The sequence below is a fragment of the Brienomyrus brachyistius genome, unplaced genomic scaffold (genome assembly GCF_023856365.1).
Source record: "Brienomyrus brachyistius isolate T26 unplaced genomic scaffold, BBRACH_0.4 scaffold65, whole genome shotgun sequence".
In the NCBI taxonomy this organism is placed as follows: domain Eukaryota; kingdom Metazoa; phylum Chordata; class Actinopteri; order Osteoglossiformes; family Mormyridae; genus Brienomyrus; species Brienomyrus brachyistius.
Window position 1 is genome coordinate 1,113,941 of NW_026042340.1, and position 17,795 is coordinate 1,131,735.

Consider the following 17,795-nt stretch of genomic DNA (forward strand, 5'->3'; position numbering starts at 1 on the left):
AAAGCAATTCAATTTCACAGTATTTCTGGGTATTCTACACATCCTTGCTCCTGGTTTGGGGAGTTTTTAAGGCTCTCTCTCGCTCTCTCTCTCTCTCTCTCACACACACACACACACAACACCCTCTCACCCTCTCTGTCATGTGTGAGAGAAATGTTACCAAATGACATAATGGTCAGAAACAGAATTGATTCTGCTTGGGTGGAAATGCTCTGTAAGATACAAATACAGCATGAATCATAAGACTGGTGCCACAAAATATTTATCATATCATATGTATCATTTCAGGGGGCGGCATGTTAGTGCAGTGGTTAGCTCCGGACCCCCCACGACCCAGTAGGATAAGCGGTTTGGAAAATGGATGGATGGATGGATGTATCATTTCATAAAATATTTCATCAGCACACCAATCATTGCAAACTGGTGCTTTATGAAGACATGTTACCATTTATGTCAGTGGTAAATAAACACTTTAGTCAGATGAGTACAGTGATGGTACCGACCAGGCAGCCTGGGCTAGGTTTGTAAAAGCAGAAGCAAAACCTCTCTGTTCCTCCCTCGTTCCAAGAACTCAACTGGATATCGCTGAATCATAGATTATATCCAATAACCTTGCATCTAATAATAAATAACAACAATATCATAACAATCATCATTATCATTCATCATTGGTCCTGAAACCCCTTGGAGCGGTGAGGGCACTGCACTGAGGAGAGGTACACCAGTTGACTCAACCTCTCACTGTTGTGGGCGAGGGCCTGGATAGAGGCAAAATTCATTGCAGTTTATTCAGCGATGTTGTCCGTTCATCTCTTCCTCTGCCTTCCCTGTCATCTTTTTCCTTCCCCAATTCCCTGAGGATTGTTCTGATCTTGTTTGATCTCGTTACATGAAGCAGGAGTTTCCTCTTCGTAATTGTGGTTATCGGTTTTTCATAAGTATACTTATAAGTTACTTATTTGTTATACAGTCTATATACAAGATGCATAGTATTCTTTGGAAACATCTCATTTCAGCTTCATGGACCTTCCTCTGCAGTTCTGCTGGTAGGTTCCCTGTGTTGCAGGCATAAAGGAAGATGGACAATGCAAGAGCATGCAAGAGTTTTAGTCTGACTTTCAGACAGATAACACTGTAAAAAGTTGAAGGGGTCACTTTTTGAATTTTGGTTACTTGTGGTGTTTTGGTGTGAATGTGTCCGGTACTCTGTTTGGGAGTAATGCTGGCATAGGAATGGTAGCACATCACATTTGCATAGACTACATTTCCCATGATCCCCTGCTCACAGAACAGTAAACCTCCACACATCAGTTTACTGCTCAGCTCATTTATTTATGACAGCATCTTTGAACAGGGAGGTACCCACTGTTCCCGCTTCATCCAACTTCCATAGCAAATTTAGAACCGTACGCAAACATGCAGACAACTCTCACCAGCTTCCACACCAGTTGCTGCTTTCTCTGGTCCCTCGGCATACTGGTTCCCTACGGAAGCGCGCGCCACAGTGGGAAGGTTCCCTTATTGCCAATTGTGGAACGAGGGAAGGGGATGGTTTGGCACAGGAGGGGGGGGGGCGGGGGTGAGTGATGTTATGTATATTATTGTTTTGTTGTGCAATGTTTGATGTACTGTCGGAAAGGTCAGGGAATGTAGGTGGCTAATGGCCAGTTATTCTGTTCGGTTTGGTGGTAAAAGTATGTATTGTAAGCTGCAAGCATATGATACTCAAATTCTGTTTCCCCCTGTATTTTTAGGCTGCCCCAATTAACCTATTGGGAACCGGTATATAAGGAAAGGGGGTTAGAGTAAGAGAGGCATCTTTTTCCCTCTTCTTCTTCTCCTCCTTCATTATCATCATCATCATCATCATCATCATCATCATATTAAAAAATCTATGTCGGGTTGGTATGACTCCTCCAGGTTCTGGGAAAATAGCTGATGTTTCTGTGTTCATGTATGTGTGGATATACATTGGAAATCATTTTTGAAAGTTCATTTTAAATAACAGACTATAACTGCAGGGAAACACTGCATTTACTGGAAAGAAGGAAAGAAATTGTTGTGCAAATTGAGACATATTGTGAAAGCAGAAGCAAAACCTCTCTGTTCCTCCCTCGTTCCAAGAACTCAGCTGGATATCGCTGAATCATAGATTATATCTAATAACCTTACATCTAATAATAAATAATAACAATATATGATAAATTTGTATGATAAATAAATACTTATTATACATTATTTGAGTAAATATCTTTTATGCTATTGTACTGCACAACAGATTACTTGTCAATTAACCACAATTGTATTAACGACACATTTAATGATACTAAGCAGATGGAGAGTCCCCTCTGCAACCTGGTGTCATACACACACGCACGCACATACACACACACTCACATACACACACACACACACGCACACACACACACAGACACACACGCACACACACACAGACACACACATACACACACACTCACATACACACAGACACAGACACACAGCGCACAGACACACACACGCACATACACACACAGACACACACGCACAGACACGCACACATGCATACACACACACACGCTCACACATACACACACACACACACACACTGACCGATGTAAGATGATCACCGCTCATGGCCTCTCTGATGGAGTGCTGTGGTTGCTCCAGGCCCACATCTTCTAACCCAGCTTGTGCATAATAGGGCAAATTGTATCTACTAATGATAATGATTGTAATAATCTGAATTTGGGCTGGAGAATAAATAAAGATATGAATAATCGCCTGAGTAACACAGGATAATCAACACTGACATTTGAACTTAAGTTGAAATAAATGAATAAAGCTATAACCAGGTTTATAATTTATATAATTTACACCGTTGACAGTGGGACAGGCCATGCCTGCTTCTATAGAAAAAAGTGAGCCACTTTAAAAATACTCAAATGCTTATCAGGATAAATAAGTCTCCTGTCTTTAATATTGCCTGAGAAAAATCACAAAGTGAAGTAAAGAGATAAATGCAAGTGAAATGTGAATTAAATGTGAATGAAATATAAACATGGGACTGAAGAAGAACAAAATGAAGTGTTTGAATGGAGAGAGTAGAAGGATGCAGAGTTCAGCTGAGCTCACAATGCTGTGTTTAACTGACATTGGAAAGGGTCGTGGTTAAGAGGGAAACGCTTCAAAATTCCGACAGTGGTAAAACAACACAAAACTGAGTTGGTATGATCCCTCCAGGTTCTGCAGATATAATTATAGTGCTGATGTTTCTGTTTATATAAGTGGATATACACTGGAAATCACTTTTGAATAATAAAAGACTATAACTGCAGGCAAACACTGCATTTGCTTTACAAGTTTCTGAATTACTGGAAAGACATTGTTGTGGTAGCTGAGAACTGTTGTGAAAGCCAAGATCCTAAAGATAGCAACAGTTGTGCTTCCTCAACAAATCTGCCTTGTAATGGGCTGGACCAGAAGCACTACAGTGTTAACGGCTGGACTTCTTCACCACATACAGTGTGGTATATATACCAGCGCTCTCTCCTGCTGCTGCAGCCTACCTGATTAAGTACAGCAGGAGAAGACACTATCTCAGCTTCTCAGATCTGACTAACATCATGGTAATGTGAGGTAGTGTAAATAAACAAGGAAGACTGTATTTGATAATCCCAAAATGTTTAATGATGCGTAACATTTCATCAGACTTTCATCAGAAGGTCTAGGGGTCAAATTCTTTTTGGGAGCATCAAATACAATTTGTGAGAATTCTTCCTTTTTTACATTTACCTTTAGCTTTGTCCTGCACCTGATTCCAGCGTGGGTTGGATGTGCAAACCTTGAATAGTTTTTATAAGTAATGTGAGGTAAATCTTTTCTTTTTTCCTTTCTCTCAGCTGCTGGTCTGTGATTGTGCTCCTTCATGTCTCGTTACCGGTTTAGGTGCATACAGGTGTGCTGGCTGGACTCCTCCTGCTCTCCCTGTTCTCCTCTGTGGTATCAGCAGACGAGGGGGATCTGAACGCTCTCCCTAAAATCATCCGATTCTTTGAGACCAGGTAAGCGAGTGGGACTCCCGTCATAGTTTAAGCTATTTGTTGAGTAAGCAACTATAAATATTTGTAGTAAATCTTCTTAAATATTAGTAGTTATCCCTCAAGGTTGGTCAAAAGTATGATGAAGAAGCAGTTGTCATGACTACTCCATGCGCCCTGTCATCATGACTTGTATGTGAATTCAGCAGGTATTTGTGCACTGTGTCAAGCTTGGGATGTGCAGCATCAGCAACATCAGGTCTTCATTTATCTTGTTTTTACTCTTTGTTTCTCCAAGATATAAACCATATGAACAGACCAGCAGCGGTGAAGGTGCCCAGTATGCTGTGGCCATCAACGTCCCAGCAGGACAGTGTGGGGCCAGTTTCGAAGAGAAAGAGTTCCTTAAGGAAGAGAACACAAATAATGTCAAGAATAACCTTGAGACAAGGAAACTTTACACGGGAAAACAGATGGTCGCTGCCAGACCAAAGGGCACTGGCTCCTCAGCCGTCCACTCAGAGCGCGCCTTGCTCATCTGTGATAGCAGCCAAGCTGTCGCTCCTGTGCAAAACCTGCTGAACACAGGGGACAGAAATGGCTGTGTGGTGTTCTACACCTACAACTCTCCATGTCTGGACTACTGCCTGAACCAAGGAAAGGACGACAACGAACAGAACCGGGAGAGAGTCCAGAAAAAGAGAGGAAATACTAATGTCCAGCCCGCTGTGAAGAAGTGCATCCTGGACTCTCTCAGTATACTGACCAATCACCCCGGTCCCAAGGCCTTTGTGTTCAGTGAGGTCTATAGGAAAGACAAAGAAAAGGCCGAGCTGTTGGCCTCTGCCCTGAAGGTGGTTGCAGAGAAGGTCCCCCTCTACAAATGTAACACCAACTCCTGTATCAAGTGCCTGGATAACAATAACAAGATCAACAGTCAATGCCTGTCCTAAGCGAGACACATTGCAATCATGTCCAAATGGATATTCATCTTTTTTCTTTCCATGAATATTAATGATTTCAGTCTTTGTAACTTGATTTACTAACATATATTAATACTCTTGGACTACTGTTAATTATGCACTTGTGATTTGAAATCATTTAATAAATATCACAGCAACAATTACAGAGGTCTGTCTATGTGTAAAATAGCTTAAATATTTGGATATGTGTGTGTTTGTGTGTGGATATAAAAATCTTTCGGTCAGATGAGAAAAAGAATACAGAAAGCAAAAGACTGAAAAGCAATTTAGAAAACCGCGAGTGAGTAAAAACTTCCATCCATCCATCCATCCATCATCTCCCGCTTAATCCGGGGTCGGGTCGCGGGGGCAGCAGCCTCAGCAGGGAGACCCAGACTTCCCTCTCCCCGGCCACTTCGTCTAGCTCCTCTGGGGGGACCCCGAGGCGTTCCCAGGCCAGCCGAGAGACATAGTCTCTCCAGCGTGTCCTGGGTCTTCCCCGGGGCCTCCTCCCAGTGGGACATGCCCGGAATACCTCCCCAGGGAGGCGTCCCGGAGGCATCCTGATCAGATGCCCGAGCCACCTCATCTGGCTCCTCTCAATGCAGAGGAGCAGCGGCTCTACTCTGAGTCCCTCCCGAATGACTGAGCTCCTCACCCTATCTCTAAGGGAGAGCCCAGCCACCCTGCGGAGGAAACTCATTTCGGCCGCTTGTACCCGCGATCTCGTTCTTTCGGTCACTACCCAAAGCTCATGACCATAGGTGAGGGTAGGAACATAGATCGACTGGTAAATCGAGAGCTTCGCCTTTTGGCTCAGCTCTCTCTTCACCATGACAGACCGATGCAGCGCCCGCATGACTGCCGACGCCGCACCGATCCGCCTGTCGATCTCCCGCTCCATCGTTCCCCCACTCGTGAACAAGATCCCGAGATACTTAAACTCCTCCACTTGGGGGAGGACCCCATCCCCAACCCGGAGAGAGCACTCTACCCTTTTCCGGCTGAGAACCATGGTCTCGGATTTGGAGGTGCTGATTCTCATCCCAGCCGCTTCGCACTCGGCTGCGAACTGCTCCAGCGAGAGCTGAAGGTCACGGCTCGATGAGGCCAACAGAACCACATCATCCGCAAAAAGCAGAGACCTAATCCTGAGGTCACCGAACCGGACGCCCTCAACGCCCTGGCTGCGCCTAGAAATTCTGTCCATAAAAACTATGAACAGAATCGGTGACAAAGGGCAGCCCTGACGGAGTCCAACCCTCACCGGAAACGAGTCCGACTTATTGCCGCCCATGCGGACCAAACTCTGGCACCGGTCATACAGGGACCGAACCGCCCTTAAAAGGGAGCCCGGTACCCCATACTCCCGGAGCACTCCCCACAGGACCCCACGAGGGACACGGTCGAATGCCTTTTCCAAGTCCACAAAACACATGTAGACTGGTCGGGCAAACTCCCATGAAGCCTCCAGAACCCTGCTGAGAGTATAGAGCTGGTCCACTGTTCCACGGCCAGGGCGAAAACCACACTGCTCCTCCTGAATCCGAGGTTCGACAATCCGGCGGACCCTCCTTTCCAGGACCCCCGAATAGACCTTACCAGGGAGGCTGAGGAGTGTGATCCCCCTGTAGTTGGAGCACACCCTCCGGTCCCCCTTCTTAAAGAGGGGGACCACCACCCCGGTCTGCCAATCCAGAGGCACTGCCCCCGATGTCCACGCGATGCTGCAGATGCGTGTCAACCAGGACAGCCCCGCAGCATCCAGAGCCTTGAGGAACTCTGGGCGAATCTCGTCCACCCCCGGGGCCCGGCCACCGAGGAGCTTTTTGACCACCTCAGCGACCTCCACCCCCGAGATAGGCGAGTCCACCCCCAAGTCCCCACACTCTGCTTCCATATTGGAAGGCGTGTCGGTGGGATTGAGTACTTCGAAGTACTCCCTCCACCGACCCAAAACGTCCCGAGCTGAGGTCAGCAGCGCACCATCCCCACCATAAATAGTGTTGATGCTGCAACGCTTTCCCGCCCGGAGCCGCCGGATGGTGGACCAGAATCTCCTCGAAGCCGTCCGGAAGTCGTTCTCCATGGCCTCACCAAACTCCTCCCACACCCGAGTTTTTGCCTCAGCGACCGCCAAAGCCGCATTCCGCTTGGCCTGCCGGTAGCCGTCAGCTGCGTCTGGAGTCCCACAGGCCAGAAAGGCCCGATAAGACTCCTTCTTCAGCTTGACGGCATCCCTTACCACCGGTGTCCACCAGCGGGTTCGGGGATTACCGCCGCGACAGGCACCGACCACCTTGCGGCCGCAGCTCCGGTCAGCCGCCTCCACAATGGAGGCACGGAACATGGCCCATTCGGACTCAATGTCCCCCGCCTCCCCCGGGATATGGGAGAAGTTCTGCTGGAGGTAGGAGTTGAAACTCTCCCTGACAGGGGATTCCGACAGACGTTCCCAGCAGACCCTCACTATACGCTTGGGCCTGCCAGGCCTGGCCGGCTTCCTCCCCCACCAGCGGAGCCAACCCACCACCAGGTAGTGATCGGTTGACAGCTCCGCCCCTCTCTTCACCCGAGTGTCCAAAACATGCGGCCGCAAGTCCGACGACACGACTACAAAGTCGATCATCGAACTGCGGCCTAGGGTGTCCTGGTGCCAAGTGCACATATGGACACCCTTATGCTTGAACATGGTGTTCATTATGGACAGTCCGTGACGAGCACAGAAGTCCAATAACAAAACACCGCTCGGGTTCAGATCGGGGGGGCCGTTCCTCCCAATCACGCCCCTCCAGGTCTCACTGTCGCTGCCCACGTGAGCATTGAAGTCCCCCAGCAGAACAAGGGAGTCCCCAGGAGGAGCGCTCTCCAACACCCCTTCCAAGGACTCCAAAAAGGGTGGGTATTCCGAACTGCTGTTTGGCGCATAAGCGCAAACAACAGTCAGGACCCGTCCCCCCACCCGAAGGCGGAGGGAGGCTACCCTCTCGTCCACTGCGGTAAACCCCAGTGTACAGGCGCCCAGCCTGGGGGCAATAAGTATGCCCACGCCCGCTCGGCGCCTCTCCCCGCGGGCAACTCCAGAGTGGAAAAGGGTCCAACCCCCCTCAAGGAGACTGGTTCCAGAGCCCAAGCCGTGCGTCGAGGTAAGTCCGACTATATCTAGCCGGAACTTCACAACCTCGCGCATCAGCTCAGGCTCTTTCCCCATCAGAGAGGTGACATTCCATGTCCCTAGAGCTAGCTTCTGCAGCCGAGGATCGGACCGCCAAGGTCCCCGCCTTTGGCCGCCGCCCAGATCACTTCGCACCCGACCCCTATGGCCCCTCCCATGGGTGGTGAGCCCATTGGAGGGAGTAAAAACTTCAATCGACAAAAACTTGGGCCTCCTCATCAGCAGATGGCAGCACTGAGAGCCTGAGAGCTTCCTCATCATGACTCCGCAGGGACGAGCTCAGTCACACACACCCACACATTACCGCTGTCCTCTTTAAAGGCTCCATACGGGAACATGCTAACTGACAAAAACAGATACATTCAGTTACTGATATGAACAGAACAACAGCCTGGGCTGTTTGGGATGTGGCAAGGCCTGCAGCACATCACAGAGTACAGGGCCACCACCGGCACCATCAGCTTTGCAGGCAGCCTATTGGATGCCACACTCGGCGTGCACCCCACCCTCTTTGACTGGCTCCTGGACTTTTTGACTGGCAGACCTCAGTCTGTCAGGATCGGTAACAGGACTTCAGCCAGCATCACCACAAACACTGGCATCCCACAGGGTTGCGTTCTTCAGCCCCATCCTCTACACCCTGTTCACCCACGACTGTGTCGCCTCCCACAAAGACAACATCATCCTGAAGTTCGCAGATGGCACCACAGTGATCGGTCGTATCACTGGAGGGGACGAAGCGGCCTACAGGAGAGAGGTAGCCGGTCTGGTGTCATGGTGTGAGGACAACAACCTCACCCTCAACACGTACAAGACAAAGGAGATGATAGTGGACATGAGGAAGAGGAGGAGACCTCATCAGCCGCTGTTCATCTGGGAGCCTGAAGTGGAGAGGGTGAGCAGCTTTAAGTACCTGGGCGTCCACATCAGTGAGGACCTCACCTGGTCACTGAACACCACACAGCTGGTCAAGAACAGCGACTGTACTTCCTGAGGAAGCTGAGGAAGTTTGGTATGTCAACCAAGATCCTCAGCAACTTCTACAGCTGCATCATGGAGAGCACACTGACCAGCTGTATCACCGTGTGGAACAGCAGCAACTACAGCTATGGACAGCAAACGCCTGCAGAGAGTAGTGAGGACTGCAGAGAAGATCATCAGGACTCCGCTGCCCCAACTCCTCCCCTGAACCTTACGGCACATAACACCCCCCCACACAAGAGTGAACCCCGACAGGTGTTCACTATCACAAACACGAGCACTGCGATTAGGGGCATGCAGAGTATTAAAACAAAGGAAGAGAAACCCAAAGGAAAACTGAGAGTCGCGAGTAACTGGGGTGTCAGGTTCTGGAGAGGGTGTCAGCCACGAGGTTATTAACCCCCTTTTTATTTGTGATCTCTAGGTTAAACGACTGGATGATTAGAGCCCAGCGCATTAATCGCTGGTTAGCGTTATACATTCGGGCCAGGAAAAGCAAAGGGTTATGGTCATGTCCAAATGGATATTCATCTTTTTTCTTTCCATGAGCAGCACTGCTCTGTACAGCACCAGTAACATCCTGCAGCTGCCAGTCAGTGGTCTGGCTGAGGAATTTATGGTGTCAAGGACACGGGAGGTCCTGCAGTGCAGAGAGTCCAAAGATCCCAAAGTGGCATCAGCTGGCATCCAGGTGCACACTGGCAGGCAGTGCAGTGCAGCCAAGTCACTGGAGGTGGCTGAGTCCCAACTGAGGCAGAAGGCACTGCTGGGCACAATAGCATCAGGCATTGGTTACTACCCAGTAACTAGAGCTAACAAGGTGCGAGGCAAAGAGCATCAGCACCTTGTCCAGGAAGAAGTGCAGGTAGGTGTGGAGGAAGTACGAGCTAGCAGGATGGGGGGAATGGGACAGCAAGGAGCTTGGACTAGATGGGAGAATGTTCTGCCAAGGAAGATCAGCCAAACACACATCACTGCAGTGAGTAAAAAGTGCCTGACTTGTACAATTATGTCACGTTCATCCTTCACTATAGTCGTCTACCTTTCAGGATATCTGACGTTCTGCAGGATTAGAGTACAGATGAGGTATGGATATGGTACAGTACAGTGTGAGACTTCCTACAAGTGTAACATTACTTAAACGTCTTACAGTAAAAGTACAGTAATGAATCACAGAGTTCATAAATAAATATATAAAAATATAAATATTCATCCATCCATTTTCCAAACCACTTATCCTACTGGGTCGCGGGGGGTCCGGAGCCTATCCCGGAAGCAACGGGCACGATGTAGGGAACAACCCAGGATGGGGGGCCAGCCCATCGCAGGGCACACTCACACACCATTCACTCACATACACACCTATGGGCAATTTAGCAACTCCAATTAGCCTCAGCATGTTTTTGGACTGTGGGGGGAAACCGGAGTACCCGGAGGAAACCCCACGACGACATGGGGAGAACATGCAAACTCTACACACATGCAACCCAGGCGGAGACTCGAACCTGGGTCCCGGAAGTGTGAGACAACAGTGCTAACCACTGCACCACCATGCTGCCCCCTAGAGGTGTCACATGATACAGTAATACCATATATTGTTGATAACACATGAGCCTTTTCTAATAATGCCTACTGTTGCTAAGCGGAACAAAACGATTAGACGTACAAGCATATGCGATTTCACAACATCTATCTCAAAATAGCTTTAACTGAAACTCTGTGGTTAACATATCAGCAAGAAAGACATGTCTGTGCACTTCAACCTGCACTCTTTCCTGAGCAGCCTAAGTGTCGCTCTGCAGACTTACAGGCAATACATAAATGGCAAGAAGAATAATTTACAACATTTCCATCCTTTTTGTCATTTTTTACTTCACTACTACTACTACTGTCATTTTTCGCAGCATACCACTTGCGAGCACATTTTCAGCCTGCACTTCATTTGGACAGTTGTATCTTCTTGTCCTTCTGGGTGTAGTTGTTGTAGCAAAGTATATGAGATAAATGTACTAGTAATCAACTTTTGAACCATTATGCAAAAGCAGGGTATTATACACATAAAGAAACAATAAAGTAAAACCAAAATAGCTAACATAGGCATTAATATTTTTAACAGAAGCTGCCACCAGGTCCCCGAGGACATACGGTCATACGCCCCAGCCAGTGAGAGTTGTTCCTTCAGTGTGCTTTTGCACATAGGCTTGCAAGTCAATTAACTGCTGGAGCGCTTCATGTACTTTTCCTCCATCGCCGTACTCGTTAGGGATGTAGGTGCAGCAGGTGTCTCGATTATCTTACAGACTCCCCCGTGCGATGCTGTAAGAAGGTCTAACACTACTCAGTTCTGCATTGCCATGTCTCTAATCTGCGATTGCTCGTCTCCCAGGGAGTTTCCTAGGGCTTTGGTAACATTTATGTGTCTAAGTCAGGCATAGCGGTTTATCTCTACGTGATCCCTTACGTCACCAATCCCGATCATGGGCATCAGGCTGTGACCCAGCTTCTGTCACTTGCTCCGAATGCGCCACTCTGGGGGCACCCCGGTGTCACTGCTCAGCCCGAGCCCATTGGACTCAGTCCGGAGCACCACGTCTCGTTAGCGCCTCCGGCTCTGGCTGGGATGGTGGTCTGGATGGGTGACTAGGCCTGTCAGGCACCACCCTCTCTGTTCTGTTACATTGTATGGCCAGAGACCTGTAGTTTTGGTTGACAGGCATGTGAGTGCATACATAGCAATGTGTCTTATTCTTTAGCTCAGCTGTAGTTTTCATCAATTGCCACCACTCATTGGTGGAGAGCCCATGTGGGTACTGTGAGTAGTTTCCCACTCTCTGCTGAGCGTAACTCGCCCCCCACAAGGAGATAAGTCTCAGGAAGAGCAGCCCTGTCCAGGCCATATTAGTGAGCGTGGTTCAGACGATTTCTTCACCGGGTTGAGACCAGACTGTCCTATTGACCTCTCTGCCCTTTGTTACCGGACTTCCACCACTACTCGTCGGTGGCCTGGAAACGTACTACCTTCTTACAGTGAGACTGATGTATCCAGGTAGATCGCTTAGCTATCTTAATGGCGGTGGGGGTGGTCAGCAGTACCCTGTAGGGTCCCTCCCTACGCAGAGCCGTCCAACACTTCCTCTTTATCACCTTAACCAGGACCAGGTCTCCGACCGTTAGCTGGCTTTCCTGTGGAAATGAGGAACCTTCTGGCAGCTTATGTACACTCACAATGTCTTTCAATTGTAACATTTCCCTCATCCAGTCTACAAGGGTGGTCTCATTTTCCACTATAGCTTTGCCCTCATGTAGGATGGGTAACCGGAATGGCCTACCATGTACTATTTCAAATGGGGTTAAGCCTTTGTCAGTTGGCACTATTCTCATATATAGTTTAACCAGAGGTAAACAATCTACCCACGGTCTCCCTGTCTCCTCCATGGTCTTCCTTAATCTTAGTCTCACTGTGCCGTTTGTTCTCTCAACCAGTCTGGCACTTTGTGGGTGGTAAGAGCAATGGTGTTTCAGGTTGATATCCAAATGCTCTGTTAGCTTATCTATTATTTCATTCATGAAATGTGGTCCATTGTCACTGTAGATAACCTCCGGAATCCCATGTTCCAGAATAATCCCTTTACATATGGCTTTTGCTACTGCGAGCGCATCTGCTTTTCTGGAGGGAATAACTTCCACCCATTTAGAGATGGACAAAGCAGCAGGAGACAGTACTTATAGCCCTGACAATGTGTTAGCTCAGTAAACTCTATGTGTAGCACCTGGAACGGATGCTCTGCTGTGGGGAGAGAACCTCGCTTAGGTCTAACATCCATCCATCCATTTTCCAAACCACTTATCCTTCTGGGTCGCAGGGGGTCCGGAGCCAATCCCAGAAGCAATGGGCACGAGGCAGGGAACAACCCTGGATGGGGGGCCAGCCCATCACAGGGCACACTCACACACCAGTCACTCACACATGCACACCTATGGACAATTTAGCAACTCCAATTAGCCTCAGCATGTTTTTGGACTGTGGGGGGAAACCGGAGTACCCGGAGGAAACCCCACGATGACATGGGGAGAACATGCAAACTCCACACACATGTGACCCAGGCGGAGACTCGAACTCGGGTCCCAGAGGTGCAACAGTGCTAACCACTGCACCACTGCCCCCTTAGCTCTAACATTCCCCTGTGAATTGTGTCTACAACAGATCATGCAGGTTCTGCAAAAAGTTTTTTTAAAAAAGGTATTGAATTCTGGTGCATGGAAACGCTTTTCGATTATCTCTACCATCCCTCCTGTTGAGACATGGCATGGCCCATGGCGCAAAATCGCCGCAATCTTATACATGTTTTGAGGGAGGATGGGCTTGTTCTGTATTATATAAAGATTATCTCGCATTTGGGCTCCTTGGTGGAGCCACACTTTCTTCTCTGCATCTGTGGAATGTGTCTGCATGTCAGATAACACGTCTGTGGTGACTGGAGTTTTTGATTCACCCGACAAATAAACGTATATGCTGTGGCGACCGTCCGCAGCTTCCTTAGCATCGCCTAGAGAGATTGGATCCTTCCCTGAAGTGTGGGCGGCGCATTTGCAGACAGCAATGGCCTTTGGGAGCTTGACTGCCTGTAGTAGCTGCACTAGTAGGTCAGCATGTCCCACAGGTTTTCCTGTGGATGTAATCATCCTTCGCCTTTCCCATTGTGCTGCGAAAAAAAATGAAGTGTGGCGTAGGCATACTGGCTGTCGGTGTATATTGTGACTGTGAGGCCTTTTGCTTCTTTACAAGCTTCGGTTACGGGAACAAGCTCAGCAGCTTGGGCGGACATGGATGACGGTAGTTGTCCAGCCCGGATGATGCTATGTCCTTCTACCACGGCGAACCCTGTGTGAGTGTTCCCACCTGCATCTTTAAAACTGGAGCCGTCTATAAACCATGTCTCACACTTTGTCTATAATTCGTTTTTGGCCGTATCTGTACAGGGTCTGTACTGGTCATTAACCCTACATCTGTTTTGCCTTGTGACCAAACCTGGTTCGGTATTGTCTTAAGTTCTGGGTGGTCATTTAAGTCTATAATATATCATTGTACACTCTCCTCGTCCCCTCCCTGTCAGTGGACTCGGGGAGTTGTATGTGTGACCCACCCTAGGTTCTGCCTGTAGATGGTACCTTGCTCATTTACTTCCCAGGTTGCCCCCACCTTTTCCCACTGATGGGTCTGTTCCCCCTCCCACACTAGGTAAGCTACATTCTTCCACTCGTCACGTTTTGCTTTTGCCAATGACATGTGTGGGACTCGGCCTGTAAGCAGCCTCTCAGCCTGGGGCGTGAGGAGTTCACTACATCCTGCTGTCTCCTTCCCATCGGTGTGTATAGCTTTCACTGTCACCCTTTGTGGTCCCAGTTTTAGCACCTCTTTGGTCATCTGGACCCTCAGTGAATTTGAATCGTAAAGCTACATGGAGGCTATAGAGTGAGTGTAGCTCTGCCGTCGCTACAAGTTGCTGCCTTGCTTTGTTTAGAAGTGTAAGGCCCATCTGACTTGGGTCCTCTGACGGCAGGTCTAATGTCCAATAATAGTATGGTCCTGTCCTTCCTTCTACTACCATGGTATGAGCCACTTCCCCTTTGCCTACGGCTACCAGCCCTGTAGATACAGGTACAATAGAGATTTGTAATTTCTTCATTAAGTCCCTGCCTAACAGATTAACAGGACATGTTGGGCACAGAACTACTGTTCCTTGTGCTGAGGTTTCAGTGTTCGGATCTCTGAACCACATGGGTTTGGATATTCTATGTTGGTTTAACTGACCGTTTGCTGATTTGACATAAATGGCCCCATTGGAGGGGGTGACTCCAGGGATGTGCTCTTTTAGCACCGTTCTGAGAAAAAATGACTTCTTTCCCTTGTACTATTATGGTCCTAACTGGTTTTATTTCAGTCCCTGATAATGCTACCAATACTTCAGTTAAGTCCATTGTGGGCACCTCCTCCTGGCTGCTATTACTCTCACGGGGTGGGGTTTGATCTGTTAGTCATTGCTTCCTAGTGGGGTTATGTGGGGGAGATCGCTCATACTCTTCAGGCTCTGGGCAATGCCTGGCAAAGTGCCCTGGCTTGCCACATCGCCAACACCCATCTCCTGCCTTGCATCTATTCCCTCCCCTAAAGCCCCCTCTGAAGTCTCCTCTACCCCTCCCCCATCTCTGATCATTTTGGAAGAAAACGTGGGTCTTGGGCCTGCCATTTGAAAGGAAGGTGGCTGCCTGGGGTTGGATTGCCTTTTTCTTTTTCCGCTAAATAACCTCTTAGGCATGTCTAGCCCAGTTCATAGTTTGGTCGGCACCATCTGTTGCACAATTAACATTCTGTTTTCCTAACAAAGTCAGAGAGTGGTTGGTGCATCCCATTTAGGAGGGCATCTTTCAACTGCTGCTGGTATGGGCTGCGGGGCTCTGCACTCTCCTCTAACCCACTGTGTTTCTTGAATACTTCTTCTAACCTACCTCTGTATTCAAAAAGCTCTTCTCCTTCCTTTTGTTTGCACTGTCCTATTTTAGTATAGCCTGGCGTGACACGTAATGCTTGTCTAATTCTCCCAAACACATCGTTTATCTGTCCCACCAGAGCTACGTTATCATAGGTCATAGGATGATTATTTTGCTCCCTGCCCATATACTGTCCTCTCACCCTGTTCCAATTATATGTTAAACACTTCCTATAAGTTCCCTCAGTCTCAATCCCGTTTAGACGGTATGAATCACATAACTGTCGGTGTCTAGTAATAAACCCTTCTGGGTCCGTCACTGGGTCTCCTAGACTTCTGCATGCTTCAGCACACTCGGTTTCTGTCTGGGGTGTCTCACCCCTAGTTCTTTTCACATGTCCCCTCGTGCCTATTGGACTGAATGCCCCATGCCCCAGATAAGGGCGTTCATCTCTCTCATCTCTCTCTCTTTCTCTCTCTCTCCATCTAGCTTCCTGCATGGACCGTGCAGAGGATGTGGTTTGCTCATCGGGCTTGATGGCCACCGCCTGAAATGCGGCTCCGTCACGCTTAGAGCTTTGCTTCCGTTTTTGTGCTCTAACCATTTTCTTGCCTGATCTAACTCAGCTTCCTTTTTTATTTTATTTTATTTTCTTTATCTCTGCAACACTTATAGTCCACTTTTCTACCAAAGTTTTACACTCCGTTTCAAACAAATTCCCTTTTAAAATCATATTTATGCTCCCATTTCTGTAAATATTGTGTGCTGCCCGGAGCGTAATACTCTGTGTGTTTAGCATCTCCCCTTAGGGCAGTCTTACTCGCTTTATTCCCCATTATGATTGTACGTACCGGTACACTGCGCAATATTTGTATGAAATCCACTGCTTGTGTACTTCAACAGGACACAGGATCAGTTGGCACCGTTAGGTTTTCCTCCTGTGCTGCTGCTTCCACCAGTGGCAGACACACTCCAGTCAAACACACTCCAGTCACACACAAACACACTGAATACCTAACACGGTTTCCCGTTTAGTATTCCCGGAGCTCCGGTCCCTTACACGGTTATAGAGACGTACTCTGAGATCTCTTACACGGTTATAGAGGTGTACTTTGATGTCTTTTTTGTGCGGTTATACAGTCGCCCTGCTTGTGCGGTTATACAGTCGGCCTGTTTGTGCGGTTATACAGTCGCCTTGCTTGTACGGTTATACAGTCGGCCTGCTTGTGCGGTTATACAGTCGCCTTGCTTGTACGGTTATGCAGTCGCCCTGCTTGTCCAGTTGTACAGTCGGCCTGCTTGTGCGGTTATACAGTCAGCCTGCATGTGCGGTTATACAGTTGCCCTGTTTGTGCGGTTATTCAGTCGGCCTGCTTGTACGGTTATACAGTCGGCCTACTTGTCCGGTTGTACAGTGGGCCTGCTTGTCTGGTTATGCAGTCGGCCTGTTTGTACAGTTATACAGTCAGCCTGCTTGTGCGGTTATGCAATCGGCCTGCTCGTCTGGTTATACAGTGGCCCTGCTTGTGCGGTTATGCAGTCGGCCTGCTTGTACGGTTCTACAGTCGGCCTGCTTGTCCGGTTGTACAGTCGGCCTGCTTGTCCGGTTATGCAGTCGGCCTGTTTGTACAGTTATACAGTCGCCCTGCTTGTGCGGTTATACAGTCGGCCTGCTTGTCCTGTTGTACAGTCGGCCTGCTTGTCCGGTTATGCAATCGGCCTGTTTGTACAGTTATACAGTTGGCCTGCTTGTGCGGTTATGCAATCGGCCTGCTTGTCCGGTTATGCAGTCGGCCTGTTTGTACAGTTATACAGTCACCCTGCTTGTACGGTTATACAGTCGGCCTGCTTGTGCGGTTATACATTCGGCCTGCTTGTGCGGTTATGCAATCGGCCTGTTTGTACAGTTATACAGTCGGCCTGCTTGTGCGGTTATGCAATCGGCCTGCTTGTCCGGTTATGCAGTCGGCCTGTTTGTACAGTTATACAGTCGCCCTGCTTGTACGGTTATACAGTCGGCCTGCTTGTGCGGTTATACATTCGGCCTGCTTGTGCGGTTATACAGTCGACCTGCTTGTCCGGTTATACAGTCGCCCTGCTTGTGCGGTTATGCAGTCGACCTGCTTGTCCGGTTATACAGTCGGCCTGCTT

At 48.6% G+C, this 17,795-nt stretch overlaps 2 protein-coding genes across 2 annotated transcripts in view; both read left to right on the top strand.

Annotated features, from left to right (window-relative positions):
• Window positions 1-17,795, top strand: part of LOC125725332 (protein NLRC5-like) — a 554,938-nt gene that overhangs the window by 158,407 nt on the left and 378,736 nt on the right. The gene's annotated exons all lie outside the window — the stretch shown is intronic.
• Window positions 1-17,795, top strand: part of LOC125725336 (NACHT, LRR and PYD domains-containing protein 12-like) — a 248,178-nt gene that overhangs the window by 58,801 nt on the left and 171,582 nt on the right. The gene's annotated exons all lie outside the window — the stretch shown is intronic.